A 26720-nucleotide genomic window follows, 5' to 3' on the forward strand; every position below is an offset into this window, starting at 1 on the left:
TACTGTATAGTGAGCCTAAGTTCGCTGAGCCCGGTGCAGCCCGTGTGCTGGTGGTACCCGAGCGCTTCAGGAACTTCTTACTGGGTCTGGCTCACGACGTGCCTCTCGCAGGACATCTGGGGCAAGACAAGACCTATCACAGGCTTGTCACCCACTTCTACTGGCCCCAGATGAAGAAGCACGTCGGTACCTTTTGTAAGTCATGCCAAACCTGTCAAGCCAGTGGTAAGAGCGGAGGGAAGTGCGTGGCGCCCCTCCAGCCGTTTCCTGTAGTGAGCACCCCTTTCGAGCGGGTGGGCATTGATATCGTAGGGCCCCTGGATCCCAAGACCGCCTTAGGCAACAGGTTTATCCTGGTCTTGGTGGATCACGCCACTCGGTACCCGGAAGCAGTCCCTCTCAGGACAATCACAGCACCCGTGGTGGGCCGTGCATTGATGGGGATCTTTTCCCGTGTAGGGTTCCCTCGAGAAGTGGTCTCCGACCGGGGTACCAACTTCATCTCTAGGTACATGAAGTCTCTGTGGGAGGAGTGTGGAGTAACGTATAAGTTCACCACTCCTTACCACCCTCAAGGAAATGGGTTGGTTGAAAGGTTCAACCGCACCCTGAAAGGTATGATTATGGGCCTAGCGGAGCCCATGAGACGGAAGTGGGATGTCTTGTTACCATGCCTGTTGTTTGCCTACAGGGAGGTGCCCCAGAAGTCCTTAGGGTTCAGCCCCTTTGAACTGCTGTATGGCCACCCTGTTAGAGGACCTCTCACACTGGTGAAGGAGGGGTGGGAGAAATCCCGTGGGAAGACCCCCCAGGATGTGTTCAGCTATGTGCTGGCCATCCGCAACCAAATGCAGCGCTTCAGGAAGCTCGCTCAGGAGAACCTAGAAGCCAGCCAGGAGGAGATGAAAAGATGGTACGACCAGAATACCACTCTGGTAGAATTTCATCCCGGGCAGAAAGTGTGGGTAAAGGCGCCGGTGGAGCCCTGTGCGCTCCGTGACAAGTGGACCGGGCCATATGAGGTGGTAGAGCGCAAGAGTGAGGTGACCTACCTGATCAACATGAAGACTCCTAGGCAGCCCCTTAGAGTCTTGCATGTAAACCGCCTCAAACCCCACTTAGAGAGGTCTGAAGTGACGATGCTCATGGCTACCGACGACGGTGGGGAAGAGGATAGTGATCCTCTCCCTGACCTCCTGGCAACCAAGGAGCAAGACGGGTCAGTGGATGGTGTGGTCCTCTCGCCCACCCTGACCCCAGAGCAGCAGAGCGACTGTCGCCAGGTGTTGGGTCAGTTTGCCTCCCTGTTCTCCCTGACACCAGGTGTCACCAATTGGTGCGTCCATGATGTGGACACTGGAGATAGCCTGCCTGTGAAACAGAAGTTTTACAGAGTAGCTGACAAGGTCAGGGCCAGCATCAAGGAAGAAGTTTCCAGGATGTTGGCGTTAGGGGTAATTGAGCCCTCTAGCAGTCCCTGGGCTAGCCCAGTGGTCCTCGTTCCCAAGAAATCTGCTACACCCGGTGGCCCGTCAGAACTTCGGTTTTGCGTGGACTACCGCGGGCTCAATGCGGTCACCAAGACTGACGCGCACCCCATCCCCAGAGCTGATGAGCTCGTGGATCGGTTAGGAGCTGCCCGGTACCTCAGCACCTTCGATTTGACTTCGGGGTACTGGCAGATTGCCTTAACTGACGGGGCAAAGGAGAGGTCGGCATTTTCAACGCCAGAGGGGCACTTCCAGTTTCGGGTCATGCCCTTTGGATTGAAAAATGCCCCTGCCACCTTCCAGAGACTGGTCAACCGGGTACTGACCGGGCTGGAGCAATTCAGCGCCGCATACCTGGATGACATTGCTGTGTTCAGCTCCACTTGGGAGGAACACTTGCAACACCTCTGTGAAGTGTTGAGGGCGCTGCAGAAGGCAGGCCTCACTATCAAGGCTAGTAAGTGCCAGATAGGGCAGGGATCAGTGGTGTATTTGGGACACCAGGTGGGGAGCGGCCAGGTGGCGCCCCTACAGGCGAAGATCGATACCATTCTGGCTTGGGAACCCCCCAAGACGCAGACAGAGGTGAGGGCCTTTCTAGGACTCACCGGGTATTACAGACGGTTCATCAAGGGATACGGCACCATTGTTGCCCCCTTAACGGAACTAACCTCTAGGAATCAGCCCAGGAAAGTGAATTGGACCGAGGCCTGTCAAACTGCTTTTGATGCCCTGAAAACTGCAATGTGCACAGCACCGGTGCTTAAGGCGCCTGACTTTTCGAGTGAGTTCGTAGTGCAGACAGACGCTTCAGAGCAAGGCGTGGGAGCAGTACTCTCACAGATGGACGACGAGGGCGGGGACCAACCCGTAGCTTTCATTAGTAGGAGGCTACTTCCCAGGGAACAGAGGTGGAGCGCTATTGAAATGGAAGCATTTGCTGTGGTCTGGGCCCTGAAGAAGCTGAGGCCCTACCTGTTTGGGACTCACTTCCGTGTTCAGACCGACCACAGGCCCCTCAGATGGTTAATGCAGATGAGGGGTGAGAATCCAAAACTGTTGAGGTGGTCCATCTCCCTACAGGGAATGGACTTTACGATGGAACACCGTCCCGGTACAGAGCACGCCAATGCTGATGGTCTGTCCAGGTTTTTCCGCCTTAGCGATGAGAACTCCCAAGAGGGTGGGTAGTTCTCCCCGCTTTCAGCTGGAGGGGACACGTGTTAGACCTGACATCCTTGGCGTGGGTTTTTCCCCTATCTTTTGCCTCTGTTACCTGGATTTTTGATGCTGTGCTGGATTTCGATATGCTGGTTTAGATGCTTTGGACACTCTGTCACTGCTAATCAGTGCCAGAGTGTAAGTGCTCCCTGTGTAAAATATCGCATTGATTGGATATACCTGATTGGCACATCTGTATCACCATGAAGTCCCTAGTAAAGTGCACTGTGTGTGCCAGGGCTGGTGATGACGGATGCTACTAGGGGGTCTGCAGCGCTGATTGCGCCACCCACCTGTGTAGCCCTAAAACAGTGTCTCAGGCCTGCCGCCGCAGGCCTGCCTGCAGTCCCCGGACTGCCATGTCCCCCTGGCCAGTGTCCACACTGGCCGGGCCTAACCCTTCCCTTTTCATACACGTCAGTCATCCCTATGGAAGGCCCAAGGTACCCCCCTGGGCAGGGTGCAGTGTATGTAGAAGGTAGAGCATGTACTAGTGCAGGTAACATGTTCTGGTAGTGAACACCGGCCATTTTGTGTGTTCACTACTGCAAGGCTATCTTGTTCCATAGGCTAACATGAGGGAGGCGGGTGCCGATGGCTATCCGCCTATCTTCTCATACGAACAAGATAAGACATGAGTGGTTGATATCCCTGAGCTCAGCATTTGATAACACATCTTTTAGGAGAGATTGTTTTTAAATCCTGAGTTGGAGAACAGTACTTTTTAGAGAGTAGCTGTTCTCTTGTCTGACCCTTCTGTGTGCCTGGGCGCGCTTGTGGATTGACTGTCTGGTTTGAGAGTGACAGGGGCTGGGGATCCCCCGGGCGGTTGGCCGAGTCAGCCCTCTGCTGAATGGCGACAATCGCAGGGAGAGTGGAGGGAGGAGATAGCACCTGGGATTGAATAGGGCTGTGCCTGCCTGCCACTCCGCTGGCTCCACCTCCTGCTGGGCGGCTGACGACTCTGCCCCTCACTCTGAAAAGAATGTAGAGACCAGGAAAACAAAGTGCTCCAACAACACCCAGAACTGGATCAGACCGGGCTCAGGACCCACTTGCACAAAGACTTCAAAGACTTTTAGGGGTATAAGTACAAGACCCCTGACAACAGATTTTTAGATTCGACCATCAAGAGGAACCTCTGCTGAAAGACGGACCGCTGAAGAACTAAAGGAAGATTGCCGTGCTGTGTGCTCTAAAGGCTGACCTGTTCTGCTGTGCAACTGAAGCTGAGGAGGAGAAGGGGTCTTGCTGTGTGCTGACCCTATCCACTTGACCAAACAAGACTTTGCTGTGTGCTGTGTCTTCAACTGAATCTCCAAGGGCCTGAGAAGAGCTGGCCTCCTGTTTCGCAACCCAGGGATAGAAAGGTTGCCAAGAACTCAAGACTCTGCTGTGTCCCACCTGCGCTGCTGGGTGCCGCAGGGACCGTGGACTGTTCTACCAAGCTTCTCAACATCTGCCTGTGAGGTGGGCTGGCTGCTCTCTGTCTTGCTGGAGAGTACCGCACCGAGCCGGGCCTGACACCGGTTGCCGCATCAAGAAGATCGACGTGCTCATCGGCACGTGCCTTGCCGCGACCCGGAGGCCTGAAGCAGACCGAGAGTCGTATTTCCCTGCTCTACGAAGCCGCGCAGTGAGTGGCTGACGCCGGTGACGTCGACATCGTCACTGGGGGCTCGTCGGGGGAGTTGTGGAATCCTTGCATCGAACAGCCCGAGGAGCGCTCGTGCAACGAGCGCAGTGACACCGCCGGAGCAGCGTAGCTGCCTAAAACATCGAGGGCCTACAAATTGATTCATTCTCAGTGAGTATCGAATCACTCAAGAGACTTGAGACTATCGTCTGACGATCCCGACCAACCAAGAAAGCGATTATTGTGTAAACCTGTGATGCTTGATTTCAACTGCGGAAACTAGATAAAGATATATTATTTTTGATATAACTCACCTGTGTGGTCTAAGTTTGTGGTGTGCGGTGGGGGGATCATTGTGGTGTCTACGTGCAAATACCTTACACATAGCCTTGGGGATAAGCCTGTCTGCTCGAGCCAAGCTACCTAGAGGGTGAGCAGGGGTTATCTACCGTGTGTGTCCCTGTACCCTGACTAGAAGCAAGGGTCCCTATTTGGTCTAAGGTGTATACCTCTGCCAACTAGAGACCCCCAGATCTAACAGGGACTTTATGAAAGATCCCAGCTACAAACACCAAAACCAAAATAGGTTTAGGGGACACCCGGATTTGAACCAGGGACCTCTTGATCTGCAGTCAAATGCTCTACCACTGAGCTATATCCCCAACTGTTTTCAAAGATCAGAATGACAATATATTAGTACATCATGAAAGAGTGAGAGGCTCAAGCTCAGTTGGGCCACAAAGTACGAGCTTGAAACTGTGGAAAAGGAGAAGTAGTTCTTAATATTATTAATTAAAGGAAAACAGGATCATTTAAAAAACAAAATGTATATGTTTAATTGTTATTTTATTTGAATAGGCAGTGGTCCATAGGACCAATATCTGTAATTAAAATGTTTGTTTTGAAACATTCTCAAAGGGGAAGAGGTTTTTACGAGACTACTTATCTTTGTGGATTGATTACCACAATCACTGATATGGTGGTGAAGTATGATTGTTTTGGGCCAAATTACGGTGAAAAAACATTTCTGCATACCACTAAAATTTGGTACTTGAAGGTACAACCAAACACCCCTTTCATCTACCTTCGATTTAATACATCAGAAAAAGCTATTTTGTGTTCGCAAATGGCCTGGTTTCTCAGACCAGCCTGCTTGCACCTGCAACTAGGGTTTGTACATCTTGTACGTGGGCAGCGTTTTTAGTAGAAAGTAAATAGATTATGCATTGCACAAAAATGAAGTGCTTGAAAAAAACACATACTTTGTATGCACAGAGAAGAGGTGGAATACATGTAAGACTGAGGACACAGGTTAAATGAGGAATAGATTGACTGCATTGCTGCCCCCTTTTCTATGCAATTTCTGTAGTGCGATCGAAGGAAGCACCAAACTGTAAAACAAAGTTGTCAATTGCTTTCATAGTCCATTCCCTTTGTTTGGTGCTGTGAAAGGAAGAGCCAGATACCAAAATAAATCAATGCTTTTTCAGACATTTCCCATACGGAATACCGAGCCCTGTATAAAAATGCATTTACTCTCAGGTTTTGAGCAGTGACATTGTAATGCTATTAAAGTGTAAGATCCAAGCGAACACTGACTCTGTCAGTGATGATCCAAAGGGGTTTTATGAAAAGTCCCAGCTACAAACACAAGAACCAAAACAGGCTAAGGGGACACCTGAATTTGAACCAGGGACCTCTTGATCTGCAGTCAAATGCTCTACCACTGAGCTATATCCCCACCTGTTTGTGAGAGTCGGAATGAAAATATATCAGTACCTCATGAAAGAGTGTGAGCATCATGCTCAGTTGGGCCGGAAAGTACAAGCTTGAAACTGTGGAACAGGAGAAGTAGTTCTTAATATTATTAATTAAAGGAAAACAGGATCATTTAAAAATCAAAATGTATATGTTTAATTGTTATTTTATTTGAATAGGCAGTGGTCCATAGGACCAATATCTGTAATTGAAATGTTTGTTTTGAAACATTCTCAAAGGGGAAGAGGTTTTTACGAGACTACCTATCTTTGTGGATTGATTACCACAATCACTGATATGGTGGTGAAGTATGATTGTTTTGGGCCAAATTACGGTGAAAAAACATTTCTGCATACCACTACAATTTGGTATTTGAAGGTACAACCAAACACCCCTTTCATGTACCTTCGATTTAATACATCAGAAAAAGCTGTTTTGTGTTCGCAAATGGCCTGGTTTCTCAGACCAGCCTGCTTGCACCTGCAACTAGGGTTTGTACATCTTGTACGTGGGCAGCGTTTTTAGTAGAAAGTAAATAGATTATGCATTGCACAAAAATGAAGTGCTTCAAACAAACACATACTTTGTATGCACAGAGAAGAGGCGGAATACATGTAAGACTGAGGACACAGGTTAAATGAGGAATAGATTGACTGCATTGCTGCCCCCTTTTCTATGCAATTTCTGTAGTGCGATCGAAGGAAGCACCAAACTGTAAAACAAAGTTGTCAATTGCTTTCATAGTCCATTCCCTTTGTTTGGTGCTGTGAAAGGAAGAGCCAGATACCAAAATAAATCAATGCTTTTTCAGACATTTCCCATACGGAATACCGAGCCCTGTATAAAAATGCATTTACTCTCAGGTTTTGAGCAGTGACATTGTAATGCTATTAAAGTGTAAGATCCAAGCGAACACTGACTCTGTCAATGATGATCCAAAGGGGTTTTATGAAAAGTCCCAGCTTCAAACACAAGAACCAAAACAGGAAAAAGGGACACCTGGATTTGAACCAGGGACCTCTTGATCTGAAGTCAAATGCTCTACCACTGAGCTATATCCCCATCTGTTTGTGAGAGTCAGAATGAAAATATATCAGTACCTCATGAAAGAGTGTGAGCATCATGCTCAGTTGGGCCGGAAAGTACAAGCTTGAAACTGTGGAACAGGAGAAGTAGTTCTTAATATTATTAATTAAAGGAAAACAGGATCATTTAAAAAACAAAATGTATATGTTTAATTGTTATTTTATTTGAATAGGCAGTGGTCCATAGGACCAATATCTGTAATTGAAATGTTTGTTTTGAAACATTCTCAAAGGGGAAGAGGTTTTTACGAGACTACCTATCTTTGTGGATTGATTACCACAATCACTGATATGGTGGTGAAGTATGATTGTTTTGGGCCAAATTACGGTGAAAAAACATTTCTGCATACCACTACAATTTGGTATTTGAAGGTACAACCAAACACCCCTTTCATCTACCTTCGATTTAATACATCAGAAAAAGCTGTTTTGTGTTCGCAAATGGCCTGGTTTCTCAGACCAGCCTGCTTGCACCTGAGACTAGGGTTCGTACATCTTGTACGTGGGCAGCGTTTTTTAGTAGAAAGTAAATAGATTATGCATTGCACAAAAATGAAGTGCTTCAAACAAACACATACTTTGTATGCACAGAGAAGAGGCGGAATACATGTAAGACTGAGGACACAGGTTAAATGAGGAATAGATTGACTGCATTGCTGAGCACTTTTCTATGCAATTTCTGTAGTGCGATCAAAGGAAGCACCAAACTGTAAAACAAAGTTTTCAATTGCTTTCATAGTCCATTCCCTTTGTTTGGTGCTGTGAAAGGAAGAGCCAGATTCCAAAATAAATCAATGCTTTCAGAAATTTCCCATACGGAATACCGAGCCCTGTATAAAAATGCATTTACTCTCAGGTTTTGAGCAGTGACATTGTAATGCTATTAAAGTGTAAGATCCAAGCGAACACTGACTCTGTCAATGATGATCCAAAGGGGTTTTATGAAAAGTCCCAACTACAAACACAAGAACCAAAACAGGCTAATGGGACACCTGGATTTAAAGCAGGGACCTCTTGATCTGCAGTCAAATGCTCTACCACTGAGCTATATCCCCACCTGTTTGTGAGAGTCAGAATGAAAATATGTCAGTACCTCATGAAAGAGTGTGAGCATCATGCTCAGTTGGGCCGGAAAGTACAAGCTTGAAACTGTGGAACAGGAGAAGTAGTTCTTAATATTATTTATTGAAGGAAAACGGGATCGTTTAAAAAAAATATTTATATGTTTCATTGTTATTTTATTTGAACAGGCAGTGGTCCATAGGACCAATGCCTGTACATAAAATGCTTGTTTTGAAACATTCTCAAAGGGGAAGAGGGTTTTACGGGACGCCTTATCCTTTCGCGGATTGGTTACCACAATCACCGAGATGGTGGTGAAGTATGATTGTTTTGGGCCAAATGATGGACGAAAAACATTTCTACATACCACTGCAATTTGGTATTTGGAAGGTACACCCAAACGTCCCTTTCAAGTACCATCAATTTAATATATCAGAAAAGGCTATTTTGTGTTCGAAAATGGCCTGAGTCTTCGAGCCAGCCTTTTTTCATCTGCAACGAGGGTTCCTACATTTTGCACATAGGCAGAGGTTTTAAGGAGAAATTAAATAGTTTCTACGTTGCACACGAATGAAGTGCTTTAAACAAACACATATTTTGTATGCACAGAGGAGAGGAGGAATATATGTAAGACTGAGGACACAGGTTAAATGAGAAATAGATTGACTGCAGCGCTGCCGAGTATACTATGCCATTTCTTTAGTGCGCTACAAGGAAGCACCAAACTGTATAACAAAGTTTTCAATTGTTTTCATAGTCATTCTCTTTGCATGAAGCTGTGAAAGGAAGAGCCGGATTACAAAATAAATCAATGATGTTTCAGAAAGTTCCCACGCCCTGTGTAAAAATGCATTTATTCCCAGGTTTTGAGCAGTGACACTGTAATGCTAATAAAGTATAAGATCCAACTGAACACTGACTCTGTCAATGGTGATCCAAAGGGACTTTATGAACGATCCCAGCTACAAATACCAGAACCAAAATAGGTTTAGGGGACACCCGGATTTGAACCAGGGACCTCTTGATCTGCAGTCAAATGCTCTACCACTGAGCTATATCCCCAATTGTTTTTAAAGATCAGAATGACAATATATCAGTACATCATGAAAGAGTGTGAGCATCATGCTCAGTTGGGCCGGAAAGTACAAGCTTGAAACTGTGGAACAGGAGAAGTAGTTCTTAATATTATTAATTAAAGGAAAACAGGATCATTTAAAAAACAAAATGTATATGTTTAATTGTTATTTTATTTGAATAGGCAGTGGTCCATAGGACCAATATCTGTAATTGAAATGTTTGTTTTGAAACATTCTCAAAGGGGAAGAGGTTTTTACGAGACTACCTATCTTTGTGGATTGATTACCACAATCACTGATATGGTGGTGAAGTATGATTGTTTTGGGCCAAATTACGGTGAAAAAACATTTCTGCATACCACTACAATTTGGTATTTGAAGGTACAACCAAACACCCCTTTCATGTACCTTCGATTTAATACATCAGAAAAAGCTGTTTTGTGTTCGCAAATGGCCTGCCTTCTCAGACCAGCCTGCTTGCACCTGAGACTAGGGTTCGTACATCTTGTACGTGGGCAGCGTATTTTAGTAGAAAGTAAATAGATTATGCATTGCACAAAAATGAAGTGCTTCAAACAAACACATACTTTGTATGCACAGAGAAGAGGTGGAATACATGTAAGACTGAGGACACAGGTTAAATGAGGAATAGATTGACTGCATTGCTGCCCACTTTTCTATGCAATTTCTGTAGTGCGATCAAAGGAAGCACCAAACTTTAAAACAAAGTTGTCAATTGCATTCATAGTCCATTCCCTTTGTTTGGTGCTGTGAAAGGAAGAGCCAGATTCCAAAATAAATCAATGCTTTCAGAAATTTCCCATACGGAATACCGAGCCCTGTATAAAAATGCATTTACTCTCAGGTTTTGAGCAGTGACATTGTAATGCTATTAAAGTGTAAGATCCAAGCGAACACTGACTCTGTCAATGATGATCCAAAGGGGTTTTATGAAAAGTCCCAGCTACAAACACAAGAACCAAAACAGGCTAAGAGGACACCTGGATTTGAACCAGGGACCTCTTGATCTGCAGTCAAATGCTCTACCACTGAGCTATGTCCCCACCTGTTTGTGGGAGTCGGAATGAAAATATATCAGTACCTCATGAAAGAGTGTGAGCATCATGCTCAGTTGGGCCGGAAAGTACAAGCTTGAAACTGTGGAACGGATGTATGACGTTACAACGCACACTTTTACAACGCATGCACTTACAACGCATTTTTTACAACGCATATTCCATCACAACGCAGTACACTTACAACGCATGACACTACAACGCATTTTTAAAAACTACCATTACAACGCATACCATTACAACGCATAATATTTAATTGCATTTAAGGTAAGTATTAGATAGTATAGGGGTAAAAATTACTTTTCGAACTCCAGGGGGTGCAACAGTAGGGTAAGTGTTGGATAGTATAGGGGTAAAAATTGCTATTCTAACTCCAGGGGGTGCAACAGTAGGGTAAGTGTTGGATAGTATAGGGGTAAAAATTGCTATTCTAACTCCAGGGGGTGCAACAGTAGGGTAAGTGTTGGATAGTATAGGGGTAAAAATTACTATTCTAACTCCAGGGGGTGCAACAGTAGGGTAAGTGTTGGATAGTATAGGGGTAAAAATTACTATTCTAACTCCAGGGGGTGCAACAGTAGGGTAAGTGTTGGATAGTATAGGGGTAAAAATTACTATTCTAACTCCAGGGGGTGCAACAGTAGGGTAAGTGTTGGATAGTATAGGGGTAAAAATTACTATTCTAACTCCAGGGGGTGCAACAGTAGGGTAAGTGTTGGATAGTATAGGGGTAAAAATTACTATTCTAACTCCAGGGGGTGCAACAGTAGGGTAAGTGTTGGATAGTGTAGGGGTAAAAATTACTATTCTAACTCCAGGGGGTGCAACAGTAGGGTAAGTGTTGGATAGTATAGGGGTAAAAATTACTATTCTAACTCCAGGGGGTGCAACAGTAGGGTAAGTGTTGGATAGTATAGGGGTAAAAATTACTATTCTAACTCCAGGGGGTGCAACAGTAGGGTAAGTGTTGGATAGTGTAGTGTAATATTATGCGTTGTAATGGTAGGCGTTGTAATGGTATGCGTTGTAAAGGTATTTTTTAAAAATGCGTTGTAGTGTCATGCGTTGTAAGTGTAGTGCGTTGTAATGGATTATGCGTTGTAAAAAATGTGTTGTAAGTGTAGTGCGTTGTAAAAGTTGCATTGTAAAGGTTGTTCCCCCTGTGGAACAGGAGAAGTAGTTCCTAATATTATTTATTGAAGGAAAACGGGATCGTTTAAAAAAATTATTTATATGTTTCATTGTTATTTTATTTGAACAGGCAGTGGTCCATAGGACCAATGACTGTTCATAAAATGCTTGTTTTGAAACATTCTCAAAGGGGAAGAGGTTTTTATGGGACGCCTTATCCTTTCGCGGATTGGTTACCACAATCACCGAGATGGTGGTGAAGTATGATTGTTTTGGGCCAAATGATGGACGATAAACATTTCTACATACCACTGCAATTTGGTATTTGGAAGGTACACCCAAACGTCCCTTTCAAGTACCATCAATTTAATATATCAGAAAAGGCCATTTTGTGTTCGAAAATGGCCTGAGTCTTCGAGCCAGCCTTTTTTCATCTGCAACGAGGGTTCATACATTTTGCACGTAGGCAGAGGTTTTAAGGAGAAATTAAATAGTTTCTACGTTGCACAAGAATGAAGTGCTTTAAACAAACACATACTTTGTATGCACAGAGGAGAGGAGGAATATATGTAAGACTGAGGACACAGGTTAAATGAGAAATAGATTGACTGCAGCGCTGCTGAGTATACTATGCCATTTCTTTAGTGCGCTACAAGGAAGCACCAAACTGTATAACAAAGTTTTGAATTGTTTTTATAGTCATTCTCTTTGTTTGAAGCTGTGAAAGGAAGAGCCGGATTCCAAAATAAATTAATGATGTTTCAGAAAGTTCCCACGCCCTGTGTAAAAATGCATTTATTCCCAGGTTTTGAGCAGCGTCACTGTAATGCTAATAAAGTATAAGATCCAACTGAACACTGACTCTGTCAATGGTGATCCAAAGGGACTTTATGAAAGATGCCAGCTACAAACACCAGAACGAAAATAGGTTTAGGGGACACCCGGATTTGAACCAGGGACCTCTTGATCTACAGTCAAATGCTCTACCAATGAGCTATATCCCCAACTGTTTGTAAAGATCAGAATGACAATATATATCAGTACATCATTAAAGAGGGAGAGGCTCATGCTCAGTTGGGCCGCAAAGTACGAGCTTGAAACTGTGGAACAGGAGAAGTAGTTCTTAATATTATTAATTAAGGGAAAACAGGATCATTTAAAAAACAACATGTATATGTTTAATTGTTATTTTATTTGAATAGGCAGTGGTCCATAGGACCAATATCTGTAATTGAAATGTTTGTTTTGAAACATTCTCAAAGGGGAAGAGGTTTTTACGAGACTACCTATCTTTGTGGATTGATTACCACAATCACTGATATGGTGGTGAAGTATGATTGTTTTGGGCCAAATTACGGTGAAAAAAACATTTCTGTATACCACTACAATTTGGTATTTGAAGGTACAACCAAACACCCCTTTCATGTACCTTCGATTTAATACATCAGAAAAACCTGTTTTGTGTTCGCAAATGGCTTGGTTTCTCAGACCAGCCTGTTTGCACCTGAGACTAGGGTTCGTACATCTTGTACGTGGGCAGCGTTTTTTAGTAGACAGTAAATAGATTATGCATTGCTCAAAAATGAAGTGCTTCAAACAATCACATACTTTGTATGCACAGAGAAGAGGTGGAATACATGTAAGACTGAGGACACAGGTTAAATGAGGAATAGATTGACTGCATTACTGCCCACTTTTCTATGCAATTTCTGTAGTGCGATCAAAGGAAGCACCAAACTGTAAAACAAAGTTGTCAATTGCTTTCATAGTCCATTCCCTTTCTTTGGTGCTGTGAAAGGAAGAGCCAGATTCCAAAATAAATCAATGCTGTTTCAGAAATTTCCCATACGGAATACCGAGCCCTGTATAAAAATGCATTTACTCTCAGGTTTTGAGCAGTGACATTGTAATGCTATTAAAGTGTAAGATCCAAGCGAACACTGACTCTGTCAATGATGATCCAAAGGGGTTTTATGAAAAGTCCCAGCTACAAACACAAGAACCAAAACAGGCTAAGGGGACACCTGGATTTGAACCAGGGACCTCTTGATCTGCAGTCAAATGCTCTACCACTGAGCTATATCCCCACCTGTTTGTGAGAGTCGGAATGAAAATATATCAGTACCTCATGAAAAACTGTGAGCATCATGCTCAGTTGGGCCGGAAAGTACAAGCTTGAAACTGTGGAACGGATGTATGACGTTACAACGCACACTTTTACAACGCATGCACTTACAACGCATTTTTTACAACGCATATTCCATCACAACGCACTACACTTACAACGCATGACACTACAACGCATTTTTAAAAACTACCATTACAACGCATACCATTACAACGCATAATATTTAATTGCATTTAAGGTAAGTATTAGATAGTATAGGGGTAAAAATTACTTTTCGAACTCCAGGGGGTGCAACAGTAGGGTAAGTGTTGGATAGTATAGGGGTAAAAATTGCTATTCTAACTCCAGGGGGTGCAACAGTAGGGTAAGTGTTGGATAGTATAGGGGTAAAAATTGCTATTCTAACTCCAGGGGGTGCAACAGTAGGGTAAGTGTTGGATAGTATAGGGGTAAAAATTGCTATTCTAACTCCAGGGGGTGCAACAGTAGGGTAAGTGTTGGATAGTATAGGGGTAAAAATTACTATTCTAACTCCAGGGGGTGCAACAGTAGGGTAAGTGTTGGATAGTATAGGGGTAAAAATTACTATTCTAACTCCAGGGGGTGCAACAGTAGGGTAAGTGTTGGATAGTATAGGGGTAAAAATTACTATTCTAACTCCAGGGGGTGCAACAGTAGGGTAAGTGTTGGATAGTGTAGGGGTAAAAATTACTATTCTAACTCCAGGGGGTGCAACAGTAGGGTAAGTGTTGGATAGTATAGGGGTAAAAATTACTATTCTAACTCCAGGGGGTGCAACAGTAGGGTAAGTGTTGGATAGTATAAGGGTAAAAATTACTATTCTAACTCCAGGGGGTGCAACAGTAGGGTAAGTGTTGGATAGTTTAGTGTAATATTATGCGTTGTAATGGTAGGCGTTGTAATGGTATGCGTTGTAAAGGTATTTTTTAAAAATGCGTTGTAGTGTCATGCGTTGTAAGTGTAGTGCGTTGTAATGGATTATGCGTTGTAAAAAATGCGTTGTAAGTGTAGTGCGTTGTAAAAGTTGCGTTGTAAAGGTTGTTCCCCCTGTGGAACAGGAGAAGTAGTTCCTAATATTATTTATTGAAGGAAAACGGGATCGTTTAAAAAAATTATTTATATGTTTCATTGTTATTTTATTTGAACAGGCAGTGGTCCATAGGACCAATGACTGTTCATAAAATGCTTGTTTTGAAACATTCTCAAAGGGGAAGAGGTTTTTACGGGACGCCTTGTCCTTTCGCGGATTGGTTACCACAATCACCGAGATGGTGCTGAAGTATGATTGTTTTGGGCCAAATGATGGACGATAAACATTTCTACATACCACTGCAATTTGGTATTTGGAAGGTACACCCAAACGTCCCTTTCAAGTACCATCAATTTAATATATCAGAAAAGGCCATTTTGTGTTCGAAAATGGCCTGAGTCTTCGAGCCAGCCTTTTTTCATCTGCAACGAGGGTTCATACATTTTGCACGTAGGCAGAGGTTTTAAGGAGAAATTAAATAGTTTCTACGTTGCACAAGAATGAAGTGCTTTAAACAAACACATATTTTGTATGCACAGAGGAGAGGAGGAATATATGTAAGACTGAGGACACAGGTTAAATGAGAAATAGATTGACTGCAGCGCTGCCGAGTATACTATGCCATTTCTTTAGTGCGCTACAAGGAAGCACCAAACTGTATAACAAAGTTTTGAATTGTTTTCATAGTCATTCTCTTTGTTTGAAGCTGTGAAAGGAAGAGCCGGATTCCAAAATAAATCAATGATGTTTCAGAAAGTTCCCACGCCCTGTGTAAAAATGCATTTATTCCCAGGTTTTGAGCAGTGACACTGTAATGCTAATAAAGTATAAGATCCAACTGAACACTGACTCTGTCAATGGTGATCCAAAGGGACTTTATGAAAGATCCCAGCTACAAACACCAGAACCAAAATAGGTTTAGGGGACACCCGGATTTGAACCAGGGACCTCTTGATCTGCAGTCAAATGCTGTACCACTGAGCTATATCCCCAACTGTTTTCAAATATCAGAATGACAATATATCAGTACATCATGAAAGAGTGAGCGACTCAAGCTCAGTTGGGCCACAAAGTACGAGCTTGAAACTGTGGAAAAGGAGAAGTAGTTCTTAATATTATTAATTAAAGGAAAACAGGATCATATAAAAAACAAAATGTATATGTTTAATTGTTATTTTATTTTTTTATTTATTTTTTTTTTTTTTGAAAAACCTTTATTGACATTGCAAATAAAGACAAGTATGGGCCTACAACCCTCGGGGCCGGCCGCTAAGCAGTGAAAGTAACAGCAAGCAGATTATAATCACATGCAGCACCTCGGGAAGCAGATTCTCCATGCTACTATTCTCTTATCCACTGAACAGCCCAATAGGGAAACCAGGATATAAAAGGTTTTCATTTTACAATAAAGGATAGAAGGATCAGGTGCCAATCAAGTTCTCAGCAGCGACAAATGGCAGGCAGAATAGTGAACGTCAACAATAAATAGAAATCTCTCAAGTCAATGGCGCTGAAACAGGAGGTTCAGGATGTGGAGGGATATCACGAGCCGTTTGCGCCTGCAGTCTCCTGCCCTAGGACCCAGAAAACCCCACGGAGATGAGGCACAAATGAAAAACAATGATTGGCCACGAAGGAAACGTACCGCGCTGACCCCAGAAAAGAAAGACAAAGAAGAAGAAGAGAAGAAGAAGAAGGCCATAGAAACAAAGTAAAGGACTATAGAAGCCCCTCCCCCAACCCCCCACCCTGCACCTCTGCAGATGACTACGGCCCCCCCCCCGCAGCGTGCCTGTCGCCCCAGAACCAGACCCGAAATATAGAAGAAACAGAGAAAAAGGGGAAAGAGAGGAAACCCCCCCTAACAGAAAAGGGGAGAGAGTAATAATAAACTGGAGGAGGGCCTTCAACCATGCCCCCGGCTTCTCCCTCCCGCACAATATCTTCCTCGACGACGCAAACAGTAAACAGCGAATGTTCGGCCATATCTAAGAGAAATGGGGAGCATTATTCACCGACTACACTATTAGTTACATCGTGAAAGCACACAACCCCCAAACCCGCCCGCCTATTAAATGACAACCTCTGAAGGATCAGCCTTATCCTTGGCCACTCTTTGCGAATCCACCAATGCATACCCATCGACCCATTATCATGTCCAGAGTTACAAGGAAGAGGAGCGTCCAAAAAAGACCAGGAAGGGACACACACATGTGGGGAGGACGTTTCGGAACACCAACACAGTCATCGTCATGGAAGATCACCTTTCCCAGTACTGCCCCAGGGCCTGCGCCACACACGAGGTCCAGGAAGGAGGAATCAGCCGGAGCAGGCGACCGTTGCGTGAAGATTGCCTGGGTCGCCGGAGGCCGCGCCTGGGACAAAGCCACCACCTTCCGCTCAAGTCCAAAACCTCCGGAACAGACCGACCCCACAGCCAGCCGACCACACGCTGCCACAGTGTCCAAAGTTTCCATCTGTCTCTTATTCACAGAGGCGATCACGGTACTTTCCTCCTGTGGAAGGTGAAACAGAGCCTTATGTACCTGGGGACAGGCCGACCGCAACTGTTCCGACGCTGACGCAATACCATCAAGCTTCCTCTCCAATACCCGGGCGCCGTGAACCAGGGTGGAATGAAGGGCTCCGAGAGCATCGAGAAGGTCACCGTACCCCAGCACGGCCCCCCGCGCTCGCTCCGCTACGCTCCTCTGCGCCACACACTCCCAATCTTGCTGCGACCCAGTGTACAGGATGATAGAGTCCATCCTATCAAGATGGCCGCAGGGCAGGGCCACCCCAGATGGGGACCGGGTCTCAGGCACAAGCGCATCAAGTTCCATGTCACTGCAAACAAGGGTCCGGCGGCAGGCAAAATGTGTATCCAGTGTGTGGTCACAGGTAACAGTCGTTCTCCCCCTGGGCCAGTGTCTGCGATAACCGGGAGCAGCCCGCGCAAATCGGGACGAGCCACAGGCCGCGTCCGATCAGTTCACTGGCGAGGGTCCAGGCGATCGCCGATAACCCCTGGAATCGTCACCCCGGGTATGCACCCATCACGCTATTCTCGGTGATAGGAGCGACCACAGCGAGATTCAGGCCAATATTCGCGCCGCTTCGGTATTCCGACTCCACCCGGTCACCAATGGCCGCTGTTGTTGAACTGCCGCCCGGCCATGTTGTCCACCCGAGGTCCCGGCCCCAGGGCTGCACAGGCCGCAAACTTCAAATGAACATTTCTCGGGCGGTACCGCCGCTAGAAGCTTCAGGATCACACGATCGGGTGCCGCTCTCAATCACCAACACGGGCATGTAGCGCAGGCTGAGGATCTCATGCAGGATATGTGTGCGGGATGCGGAGATTCACGGAGCCGGGAGCCTACGCTGCCATCCCGGTCGCCATCTTGGCTCCTCCAATTGTTATTTTATTTGAATAGGCAGTGGTCCATAGGACCAATATCTGTAATTGAAATGTTTGTTTTGAAACATTCTCAAAGGGGAAGAGGTTTTTACGAGACTACCTATCTTTGTGGATTGATTACCACAATCACTGATATGGTGGTGAAGTATGATTGTTTTGGGCCAAATTACGGTGAAAAAACATTTCTGTATACCACCACAATTTAGTATTTGAAGGTACAACCAAACACCCCTTTCATGTACCTTCGATTTAATACATCAGAAAAAGCTGTTTTGTGTTCGCAAATGGCCTGGTTTCTCAGACCAGCCTGCTTGCACCTGAGACTAGGGTTCGTACATCTTGTACGTGGGCAGTGTTTTTTAGTAGAAAGTAAATAGATTATGCATTGCACAAAAATGAAGTGCTTCAAACAAACATATACTTTGTATGCACAGAGAAGAGGTGGAATACATGTAAGACTGAGGACACAGGTTAAATGAGGAATAGATTGACTGCATTGCTGCCCACTTTTCTATGCAATTTCTGTAGTGCGATCAAAGGAAGCACCAAACTGTAAAACAAAGTTGTCAATTGCTTTCATAGTCCATTCCCTTTCTTTGGTGCTGTGAAAGGAAGAGCCAGATTCCAAAAAAAATCAATGCTGTTTCAGAAATTTCCCATACGGAATACCGAGCCCTGTATAAAAATGCATTTACTCTCAGGTTTTGAGCAGTGACATTGTAATGCTATTAAAGTGTAAGATCCAAGCGAACACTGACTCTGTCAATGATGATCCAAAGGGGTTTTATGAAAATCCCAGCTACAAACACAAGAACCAAAACAGGCTAAGGGGACACCTGGATTTGAACCAGGGACCTCTTGATCTGTAGTCAAATGCTCTACCACTGAGCTATATCCCCACCAGTTTGTGAGAGTCGGAATGAAAATATATCAGTACCTCATGAAAGAGTGTGAGCATCATGCTCAGTTGGGCCGGAATCTACAAGCTTGAAACTGTGGGACAGGAAAAGTAGTTCTTAATATTATTTATTGAAGGAAAACGGGATCGTTTAAAAAAAATATTTATATGTTTCATTGTTATTTTATTTGCACAGGCAGTGGTCCATAGGACCAATGCCTGTACATAAAATGCTTGTTTTGAAACATTCTCAAAGGGGAAGAGGTTTTTACGGGACGCCTTATCCTTTCGCGGATTGGTTACCACAATCACCGAGATGGTGGTGAAGTATGATTGTTTTGGGCCAAATGATGGACGAAAAACATTTCTACATACCACTGCAATTTTGTATTTGGAAGGTACACCCAAACATCCCTTTCAAGTACCATCAATTTAATATATCAGAAAAGGCCATTTTGTGTTCGAAAATGGCCTGAGTCTTCGAGCCAGCCTTTTTTCATCTGCAACGAGGGTTCATACATTTTGCACGTAGGCAGAGGTTTTAAGGAGAAATTAAATAGTTTCTACGTTGCACAAGAATGAAGTGCTTTAAACAAACACATATTTTGTATGCACAGAGGAGAGGAGGAATATATGTAAGACTGAGGACACACGTTAAATGAGAAATAGATTGACTGCAGCGCTGCCGAGTATACTATGCCATTTCTTTAGTGCGCTACAAGGAAGCCCCAAACTGTGTAACAAAGTTTTCAATTGTTTTCATAGTCATTCTCTTTGCTTGAAGCTGTGAAAGGAAGAGCCGGATTCCAAAATAAATCAATGATGTTTCAGAAAGTTCCCACGCCCTGTGTAAAAATGCATTTATTCCCAGGTTTTGAGCAGTGACACTGTAATGCTAATAAAGTATAAGATCCAACTGAACACTGACTCTGTCAATGGTGATCCAAAGGGACTTTATGAAAGATCCCAGCTACAAACACTAGAACCAAAATAGGTCTAGGGGACAACCGGATTTGAACCAGGGACCTCTTGATCTGCAGTCAATTGCTCTACCACTGAGCTATATCCCCAACTGTTTTCAAATATCAGAATGACAATATATCAGTACATCATGAAAGAGTGAGAGGCTCAAGCTCAGCTGGGCAACAAAGTACGAGCTTGAAACTGTGGAAAAGGAGAAGTAGTTCTTAATATTATTAATTAAAGGAAAGCAGGATCATTTAAAAAACAAAATGTATATGTTTAATTGTTATTTTATTTGAATAGGCAGTGGTCCATAGGACCAATATCTGTAATTAAAATGTTTGTTTTGAAACATTCTCAAAGGGGAAGAGGTTTTTACGAGACTACTTATCTTTGTGGATTGATTACCACAATCACTGATATGGTGGTGAAGTATGATTGTTTTGGGCCACATTACGGTGAAAAAACATTTCTGCATACCACTACAATTTGGTATTTGAAGGTACAACCAAACACCCCTTTCATGTACCTTCGATTTAATACATCAGAAAAAGCTATTTTGTGTTCGCAAATGGCCTGGTTTCTCAGACCAGCCTGCTTGCACCTGCAGCTAGGGTTCGTACATCTTGTACGTGGGCAGCGTTTTTTTTGTAGAAAGTAAATAGATTATGCATTGCACAAAAATGAAGTGCTTCAAACAAACACATACTTTGTATGCACAGAGAAGAGGTGGAATACATGTAAGTCTGAGGACACAGGTTAAATGAGGAATAGATTGACTGCATTTCTGCCCACTTTTCTATGCAATTTCTGTAGTGCGATCGAAGGAAGCACCAAACTGTAAAACAAAGTTGTCAATTGCTTTCATAGTCCATTCCCTTTGTTTGGTGCTGTGAAAGGAAGAGCCAGATTCCAAAATAAATCAATGCTTTTTCAGACATTTCCCATACGGAATACCGCGCCCTTTATAAAAATGCATTTACTCTCAGGTTTTGAGCAGTGACATTGTAATGCTATTAAAGTGTAAGATCCAAGCGAACACTGACTCTGTCAATGATAATCCAAAGGGGTTTTATGAAAAGTCCCAGCTACAAACACAAGAACCAAAACAGGCTAAGGGGACACCTGGATTTGAACCAGGGACCTCTTGATCTGCAGTCAAATGCTCTACCAGTGAGCTATGTCCCCAACTGTTTGTGAAAGTCCGAATGAAAATATATCAGTACCTCATGAAAGAGTGTGAGCATCATGCTCAGTTGGGCCGGAAAGTACAAGCTTGAAACTGTGGAACAGGAGAAGTAGTTCTTAATATTATTTATTAAAGGAAAACGGGATCGTTTAAAAAAAATATTTATATGTTTCATTGTTATTTTATTTGAACAGGCAGTGGTCCATAGGACCAATGCCTGTACATAAAATGCTTGTTTTGAAACATTCTCAAAGGGGAAGAGATTTTTACGGGACGCCTTATCCTTTCGCGGATTGGTTACCACAATCACCGAGATGGTGGTGAAGTATGATTGTTTTGGGCCAAATGATGGACGAAAAACATTTCTACATACCACTGCAATTTGGTATTTGGAAGGTACACCCAAACGTCCCTTTCAAGTACCATCAATTTAATATATCAGAAAAGGCCATTTTGTGTTCGAAAATGGCCTGAGTCTTCGAGCCAGCCTTTTTTCATCTGCAACGAGGGTTCATACATTTTGCAGGTGGGCAGAGGTTTTAAGGAGAAATTAAATAGTTTCTACGTTGCACAAGAATGAAGTGCTTTAAACAAACACATATTTTGTATGCACAGAGGAGAGGAGGAATATATGTAAGACTGAGGACACAGGTTAAATGAGAAATAGATTGACTGCAGCGCTGCCGAGTATACTATGCCATTTCTTTAGTGCGCTACAAGAAAGCACCAAACTGTATAACAAAGTTTTCAATTGTTTTCATAGTCATTCTCTTTGCTTGAAGCTGTGAAAGGAAGAGCCGGATTCCAAAATAAATCAATGATGTTTCAGAAAGTTCCCACGCCCTGTGTAAAAATGCATTTATTCCCAGGTTTTGAGCAGTGACACTGTAATGCTAATAAAGTATAAGATCCAACTGAACACTGACTCTGTCAATGGTGATCCAAAGGGACTTTATGAAAGATCCCAGCTACAAACACCAGAACCAAAATAGGTTTAAGGGACACCCGGATTTGAACAACAGACCTCTTAATCTGCAGTCAAATGCTCTACCACTGAGCTATATCCCCAAATGTATTTAAAGATCAGAATGACAATATATCAGTACATCATGAAAGCGTGAGAGGCTCAAGCTCAGTTGGGCCACAAAGTACGAGCTTGAAACTGTGGAAAAGGAGAAGTAGTTCTTAATATTATTAATTAAAGGAAAGCAGGATCATTTGAAAAACAAAATGTATATGTTTAATTGTTATTTTATTTGAATAGGCAGTGGTCCATAGGATCAATATCTGTAATTAAAATGTTTGTTTTGAAACATTCTCAAAGGGGAAGAGGTTTTTACGAGACTACTTATCTTTGTGGATTGATTACCACAATCACTGATATGGTGGTGAAGTATGATTGTTTTGGGCCAAATTACGGTGAAAAAACATTTCTGCATACCACTACAATTTGGTATTTGAAGGTACAACCAAACACCCCTTTCATCTACCTTCGATTTAATACATCAGAAAAAGCTGTTTTGTGTTCGCAAATGGCCTGGTTTCTCAGACCAGCCTGCTTGCACCTGAGACTAGGGTTCGTACATCTTGTACGTGGGCAGCGTTTTTTAGTAGAAAGTAAATAGATTATGCATTGCACAAAAATGAAGTGCTTCAAACAAACACATACTTTGTATGCACAGCGAAGAGGTGGAATACATGTAAGACTGAGGACACAGGTTAAATGAGGAATAGATTGACTGCATTGCTGCCCACTTTTCTATGCAATTTCTGTAGTGCGATCAAAGGAAGCACCAAACTGTAAAACAAAGTTGTCAATTGCTTTCATAGTCCATTCCCTTTGTTTGGTGCTGTGAAAGGAAGAGCCAGATTCCAAAATAAATCAATGCTTTCAGAAATTTCCCATACGGAATACCGAGCCCTGTATAAAAATGCATTTACTCTCAGGTTTTGAGCAGTGACATTGTAATGCTATTAAAGTGTAAGATCCAAGTGAACACTGACTCTGTCAATGATGATCCAAAGGGGTTTTATGAAAAGTCCCAGCTACAAACACAAGAACCAAAACAGGCTAAGGGGACACCTGGATTTGAACCAGGGACCTCTTGATCCGCAGTCAAATGCTCTACCACTGAGCTATGTCCCCACCTGTTTGTAAGAGTCGGAATGAAAATATATCAGTACCTCATGAAAGAGTGTGAGCATCATGCTCAGTTGGGCCGGAAAGTACAAGCTTGAAACTGTGGAACAGGAGAAGTAGTTCTTAATATTATTTATTGAAGGAAAACGGGATCGTTTAAAAAAAATATTTATATGTTTCATTGTTATTTTATTTGAACAGGCAGTGGTCCATAGGACCAATGCCTGTACATAAAATGCTTGTTTTGAAACATTCTCAAAGGGGAAGAGGTTTTTACGGGACGCCTTATCCTTTCGCGGATTGGTTACCACAATCACCGAGATGGTGGTGAAGTATGATTGTTTTGGGCCAAATGATGGACGAAAAACATTTCTACATACCACTGCAATTTGGTATTTGGAAGGTACACCCAAACGTCCCTTTCAAGTACCATCAATTTAATATATCAGAAAAGGCCATTTTGTGTTCGAAAATGGCCTGAGTCTTCGAGCCAGCCTTTTTTCATCTGCAAGGAGGGTTCATACATTTTGCACGTAGGCAGAGGTTTTAAGGAGAAATTAAATAGTTTCTACGTTGCACAAGAATGAAGTGCTTTAAACAAACACATATTTTGTATGCACAGAGGAGAGGAGGAATATATGTAAGACTGAGGACACAGGTTAAATGAGAAATAGATTGACTGCAGCGCTGCCGAGTATACTATGCCATTTCTTTAGTGCGCTACAAGGAAGCACCAAACTGTATAACAAAGTTTTCAATTGTTTTCATAGTCATTCTCTTTGCTTGAAGCTGTGAAAGGAAGAGCCGGATTCCAAAATAAATCAATGATGTTTCAGAAAGTTCCCACGCCCTTTGTAAAAATGCATTTATTCCCAGGTTTTGAGCAGTGACACTGTAATGCTAATAAAGTATAAGATCCAACTGAACACTGACTCTGTCAATGGTGATCCAAAGGGACTTTATGAAAGATCCCAGCTACAAACACCAGAACCAAAATAGGTTTAGGGGACACCCGGATATGAACCAGGGACCTCTTGATCTGCAGTCAAATGCTCTACCACTGAGCTATATCCCCAACTGTTTCCTAAGATCAGAATGACAATATATCAGTACATCATGAAAGCGTGAGAGGCTCAAGCTCAGTTGGGCCACAAAGTACGAGCTTGAAACTGTGGAAAAGGAGAAGTAGTTCTTAATATTATTAATTAAAGGAAAGCAGGATCATTTAAAAAACAAAATGTATATGTTTAATTGTTATTTTATTTGAATAGGCAGTGGTCCATAGGACCAATATCTGTAATTAAAATGTTTGTTTTGAAACATTCTCAAAGGGGAAGAGGTTTTTACGAGACTACTTATCTTTGTGGATTGATTACCACAATCACTGATATGGTGGTGAAGTATGATTGTTTTGGGCCAAATTACGGTGAAAAAACATTTCTGCATACCACTACAATTTGGTATTTGAAGGTACAACCAAACACCCCTTTCATCTACCTTCGATTTAATACATCAGAAAAAGCTGTTTTGTGTTCGCAAATGGCCTGGTTTCTCAGACCAGCCTGCTTGCACCTGAGACTAGGGTTCGTACATCTTGTACGTGGGCAGCGTTTTTTAGTAGAAAGTAAATAGATTATGCATTGCACAAAAATGAAGTGCTTCAAACAAACACATACTTTGTATGCACAGAGAAGAGGTGGAATACATGTAAGACTGAGGACACAGCTTAAATGAGGAATAGATTGACTGCATTGCTGCCCACTTTTCTATGCAATTTCTGTAGTGCGATCAAAGGAAGCACCAAACTGTAAAACAAAGTTGTCAATTGCTTTCATAGTCCATTCCCTTTGTTTGGTGCTGTGAAAGGAAGAGCCAGATTCCAAAATAAATCAATGCTTTCAGAAATTTCCCATACGGAATACCGAGCCCTGTATAAAAATGCATTTACTCTCAGGTTTTGAGCAGTGACATTGTAATGCTATTAAAGCGTAAGATCCAAGTGAACACTGACTCTGTCAATGATGATCCAAAGGGGTTTTATGAAAAGTCCCAGCTACAAACACAAGAACCAAAACAGGCTAAGGGGACACCTGGATTTGAACCAGGGACCTCTTGATCTGCAGTCAAATGCTCTACCACTGAGCTATATCCCCACCTGTTTGTGAGAGTCGGAATGAAAATATATCAGTACCTCATGAAAGAGTGTGAGCATCATGCTCAGTTGGGCCGGAAAGTACAAGCTTGAAACTGTGGAACAGGAGAAGTAGTTCTTAATATTATTTATTAAAGGAAAACGGGATCGTTTAAAAAAAATATTTATATGTTTCATTGTTATTTTATTTGAACAGGCAGTGGTCCATAGGACCAATGCCTGTACATAAAATGCTTGTTTTGAAACATTCTCAAAGGGGAAGAGGTTTTTACGGGACGCCTTATCCTTTCGCGGATTGGTTACCACAATCACCGAGATGGTGGTGAAGTATGATTGTTTTGGGCCAAATGATGGACGAAAAACATTTCTACATACCACTGCAATTTGGTATTTGGAAGGTACACCCAAACGTCCCTTTCAAGTACCATCAATTTAATATATCAGAAAAGGCCATTTTGTGTTCGAAAATGGCCTGAGTCTTCGAGCCAGCCTTTTTTCATCTGCAACGAGGGTTCATACATTTTGCAGGTGGGCAGAGGTTTTAAGGAGAAATTAAATAGTTTCTACGTTGCACAAGAATGAAGTGCTTTAAACAAACACATATTTTGTATGCACAGAGGAGAGGAGGAATATATGTAAGACTGAGGACACAGGTTAAATGAGAAATAGATTGACTGCAGCGCTGCCGAGTATACTATGCCATTTCTTTAGTGCGCTACAAGAAAGCACCAAACTGTATAACAAAGTTTTCAATTGTTTTCATAGTCATTCTCTTTGCTTGAAGCTGTGAAAGGAAGAGCCGGATTCCAAAATAAATCAATGATGTTTCAGAAAGTTCCCACGCCCTGTGTAAAAATGCATTTATTCCCAGGTTTTGAGCAGTGACACTGTAATGCTAATAAAGTATAAGATCCAACTGAACACTGACTCTGTCAATGGTGATCCAAAGGGACTTTATGAAAGATCCCAGCTACAAACACCAGAACCAAAATAGGTTTAGGGGACGCCCGGATTTGAACAAGAGACCTCTTAATCTGCAGTCAAATGCTCTACCACTGAGCTATATCCCCAAATGTATTTAAAGATCAGAATGACAATATATCAGTACATCATGAAAGCGTGAGAGGCTCAAGCTCAGTTGGGCCACAAAGTACGAGCTTGAAACTGTGGAAAAGGAGAAGTAGTTCTTAATATTATTAATTAAAGGAAAGCAGGATCATTTGAAAAACAAAATGTATATGTT

At 43.0% G+C, this 26720-nt stretch overlaps 11 non-coding genes across 11 annotated transcripts; all 11 read right to left on the reverse strand.

The window, feature by feature from the left end:
• Positions 1 to 4937: 4937 nt before the first annotated feature.
• Positions 4938 to 5009, reverse strand: TRNAC-GCA (transfer RNA cysteine (anticodon GCA)). Its single transcript has one exon. It is a non-coding gene; the product is annotated as a tRNA-Cys (tRNA).
• Positions 5010 to 6016: 1007 nt separating this feature from the next.
• Positions 6017 to 6088, reverse strand: TRNAC-GCA (transfer RNA cysteine (anticodon GCA)). Its single transcript has one exon. It is a non-coding gene; the product is annotated as a tRNA-Cys (tRNA).
• A 3154-nt stretch (positions 6089 to 9242) lies between these two features.
• On the reverse strand, positions 9243 to 9314 carry TRNAC-GCA (transfer RNA cysteine (anticodon GCA)). The gene has a single exon. It is a non-coding gene; the product is annotated as a tRNA-Cys (tRNA).
• Positions 9315 to 10320: 1006 nt separating this feature from the next.
• TRNAC-GCA (transfer RNA cysteine (anticodon GCA)) lies at positions 10321 to 10392 on the reverse strand. The gene has a single exon. It is a non-coding gene; the product is annotated as a tRNA-Cys (tRNA).
• Positions 10393 to 13550: 3158 nt separating this feature from the next.
• On the reverse strand, positions 13551 to 13622 carry TRNAC-GCA (transfer RNA cysteine (anticodon GCA)). Its single transcript has one exon. It is a non-coding gene; the product is annotated as a tRNA-Cys (tRNA).
• A 2012-nt stretch (positions 13623 to 15634) lies between these two features.
• On the reverse strand, positions 15635 to 15706 carry TRNAC-GCA (transfer RNA cysteine (anticodon GCA)). The gene has a single exon. It is a non-coding gene; the product is annotated as a tRNA-Cys (tRNA).
• Positions 15707 to 18962: 3256 nt separating this feature from the next.
• Positions 18963 to 19034, reverse strand: TRNAC-ACA (transfer RNA cysteine (anticodon ACA)). The gene has a single exon. It is a non-coding gene; the product is annotated as a tRNA-Cys (tRNA).
• A 2078-nt stretch (positions 19035 to 21112) lies between these two features.
• Positions 21113 to 21184, reverse strand: TRNAC-GCA (transfer RNA cysteine (anticodon GCA)). The gene has a single exon. It is a non-coding gene; the product is annotated as a tRNA-Cys (tRNA).
• A 2075-nt stretch (positions 21185 to 23259) lies between these two features.
• On the reverse strand, positions 23260 to 23331 carry TRNAR-GCG (transfer RNA arginine (anticodon GCG)). The gene has a single exon. It is a non-coding gene; the product is annotated as a tRNA-Arg (tRNA).
• A 997-nt stretch (positions 23332 to 24328) lies between these two features.
• On the reverse strand, positions 24329 to 24400 carry TRNAC-GCA (transfer RNA cysteine (anticodon GCA)). Its single transcript has one exon. It is a non-coding gene; the product is annotated as a tRNA-Cys (tRNA).
• Positions 24401 to 25406: 1006 nt separating this feature from the next.
• Positions 25407 to 25478, reverse strand: TRNAC-GCA (transfer RNA cysteine (anticodon GCA)). The gene has a single exon. It is a non-coding gene; the product is annotated as a tRNA-Cys (tRNA).
• Positions 25479 to 26720: the final 1242 nt, after the last annotated feature.

The sequence above is a fragment of the Triturus cristatus genome, chromosome 4_1, assembly GCF_964204655.1.
Source record: "Triturus cristatus chromosome 4_1, aTriCri1.1, whole genome shotgun sequence".
In the NCBI taxonomy this organism is placed as follows: Eukaryota; Metazoa; Chordata; class Amphibia; order Caudata; family Salamandridae; genus Triturus; species Triturus cristatus.